The 3,411-nt window shown below is 39.3% G+C and overlaps 1 pseudogene; it reads left to right on the forward strand.

Moving 5' to 3' along the window:
• Nucleotides 1–509: 509 nt before the first annotated feature.
• On the forward strand, nucleotides 510–1,464 carry LOC144310103 (18S ribosomal RNA; annotated as a pseudogene).
• The last annotated feature ends 1,947 nt before the right edge of the window (nucleotides 1,465–3,411 follow it).

The following is a 3,411-nucleotide window of genomic DNA, read 5'->3' on the forward strand; positions in this document are numbered from 1 at the left end:
ACGTACACGTGTGTACACGTACGTACACGTGTGTACACGTACGTACACGTGTGTACACGTACGTACACGTACGTACACGTACGTACACGTGTGTACACGTACGTACACGTGTGTACACGTACGTACACGTGTGTACACGTACGTACACGCGCAAGACATTAAGTTAACTTATACAAACCCCCCTTACCCCCCATAAACTCATGTCATCTATTATACACTTATTTATGTCCTGCCAAACCCCAAAAACAGGACTAAGTGCATACAATACTCACAAGCTTTATTTAAATTGTATACAAATGTATTGCTACTCTAGTTAACTTAACACAACAGTCTTACACGCATTCGATCTCGTGGTCTATCTATAGATAGCATCCCCTTTTTTTTTCCTCTCATATTTACTATGTATTTTATTTATTATACACACTACAATTTCAGTATAAGTTAATGTAGCTTAATTAATAAAGCAAGGCACTGAAAATGCCAAGATGAGTCGCACGACTCCATAAACACAAAGGTTTGGTCCTAGCCTTCCTATTAGTTCTTAGTAGACTTACACATGCAAGTCTCCACGCCCCAGTGAGAATGCCCTTAAAATCAGCAGTGATCTAAAGGAGCAGGTATCAAGCACACTCTTAAGTAGCTCATAACACCTTGCTAAGCCACACCCCCACGGGATACAGCAGTGATAAAAATTAAGCCATAAACGAAAGTTTGACTAAGCCATACTAAAAAGGGTTGGTAAATTTCGTGCCAGCCACCGCGGTCATACGATTAACCCAAACTAATAGGCCCACGGCGTAAAGCGTGTTTAAGATACCTTTGCACTAAAGTTAAAACTTAACTAAGCCGTAAAAAGCTACAGTTACCATAAAATAGACCACGAAAGTGACTTTATAATAATCTGACTACACGATAGCTAAGACCCAAACTGGGATTAGATACCCCACTATGCTTAGCCCTAAACATAGATAATTTTACAACAAAATAATTCGCCAGAGGACTACTAGCAATAGCTTAAAACTCAAAGGACTTGGCGGTGCTTTATATCCCTCTAGAGGAGCCTGTTCTATAATCGATAAACCCCGATAAACCTCACCACCCTTTGCTAATTCAGTCTATATACCGCCATCTTCAGCAAACCCTCAAAAGGTAGAATAGTAAGCACAATCATTTTACATAAAAAAGTTAGGTCAAGGTGTAACTTATGGGGTGGGAAGAAATGGGCTACATTTTCTACCCAAGAACATTCCACGAACGTTTTTATGAAATTAAAAACTGAAGGAGGATTTAGTAGTAAATTAAGAATAGAGAGCTTAATTGAATAGGGCCATGAAGCACGCACACACCGCCCGTCACCCTCCTCAAGTAATAAGACACAACCATAACCATATTAACTTAACTAAGACACAAGAGGAGACAAGTCGTAACAAGGTAAGCATACCGGAAGGTGTGCTTGGATTAATCAAAGTGTAGCTTAACTAAAGCGTCTGGCCTACACCCAGAAGATTTCATTACTTATGACCACTTTGAACAAAAGCTAGCCCAACTAACCCCAAACTTAAGTATCACAGACATATAAAGTAAAACATTTAGTTAAATAATAAAAGTATAGGAGATAGAAATTTTAATTGGAGCGATAGAGATAGTACCGTAAGGGAATGATGAAAGACATCTTAACAGTATTAAACAGCAAAGATTACCCCTTTTACCTTTTGCATAATGAACTAGCCAGAAACGACTTAACAAAGAGAACTTAAGCTAAGCTCCCCGAAACCAGACGAGCTACCCATAAACAATCTAAAAGGATCAACTCATCTATGTAGCAAAATAGTGAGAAGATTTGTGGGTAGAGGTGAAAAGCCTAACGAGCCTGGTGATAGCTGGTTGCCCACAAACAGAATTTTAGTTCAACTTTAAATTTACCTAAAAAAAAACAAAATTTTAATGTAAATTTAAAATATAGTCTAAGAAGGTACAGCTTCTTAGAATCAGGATACAACCTTTATTAGAGAGTATATACTAACATCACCATAGTTGGCTTAAAAGCAGCCACCAATTGAGAAAGCGTTCCAGCTCAACAAACAATATAACTTAATCCCAATCATATTACATCAACTCCTAATTATACCTCCTGGGCCATTCTATTTAAATATAGAAGCAACAATGCTAGTATGAGTAACAAGAACTATTTTCTCCCCGCATAAGCTTATATCAGAAACGGATAGACCACTGATAGTTAACAATCTGATAATATCAACCCAAAAATGAAATACTTATCTACCCTATTGTTAACCCAACACAGGCATGCATTTAAGGAAAGATTAAAAGGAGTAAAAGGAACTCGGCAAACACAAACCCCGCCTGTTTACCAAAAACATCACCTCCAGCATTTCTAGTATTGGAGGCACTGCCTGCCCAGTGACACTTGTTTAACGGCCGCGGTATCCTGACCGTGCAAAGGTAGCATAATCATTTGTTCTCTAAATAAGGACTTGTATGAATGGCCACACGAGGGTTTAACTGTCTCTTATTCCCAATCAGTGAAATTGACCTTCCCGTGAAGAGGCGGGAATGCCACAATAAGACGAGAAGACCCTATGGAGCTTTAATTAACTAACCCAAACTTATGGATACTAAATACCTACAAGGCATAACATTACACCATTATTGTGGGTTAGCAATTTAGGTTGGGGTGACCTCGGAATATAAAAAAACTCCCGAGTGATTAAAATTTAGACCCACAAGTCAAAATATAACATCACTTATTGATCCAATAATTTTTGATCAACGGAACAAGTTACCCTAGGGATAACAGCGCAATCCTATTCAAGAGTCCATATCGACAATAGGGTTTACGACCTCGATGTTGGATCAGGACATCCTAATGGTGCAGCAGCTATTAAGGGTTCGTTTGTTCAACGATTAAAGTCCTACGTGATCTGAGTTCAGACCGGAGTAATCCAGGTCGGTTTCTATCTATTATATAACCTCCCCCAGTACGAAAGGACAAGGGATGTAAGGCCTACCTCACAAAGGCGCCTTAAAACTAATAGATGAAGTCAACTCAATCTAACCAGTTTATCTCCTCATAAGCCCGAGAAAAGGGGCTTTGTTAGGGTGGCAGAGCCCGGTAACTGCGTAAAACTTAAACCTTTATTATCAGAGGTTCAATTCCTCTCCCTAACAAAATGTTCTTTATCAACATTATCTCTCTTATCATCCCAATCCTTCTTGCCGTAGCCTTCCTCACCCTCGTTGAACGAAAAGTCTTAGGCTACATACAACTTCGAAAAGGGCCTAATATCGTAGGCCCCTACGGCCTCCTTCAACCAATCGCAGATGCAGTAAAACTCTTCACAAAAGAACCTCTACGACCACTTACATCCTCCATATCAATATTCATTCTAGCCC

This window comes from Canis aureus, unplaced genomic scaffold (genome assembly GCF_053574225.1).
Source record: "Canis aureus isolate CA01 unplaced genomic scaffold, VMU_Caureus_v.1.0 ptg000408l_RagTag, whole genome shotgun sequence".
Lineage (NCBI taxonomy): Eukaryota > Metazoa > Chordata > Mammalia > Carnivora > Canidae > Canis > Canis aureus.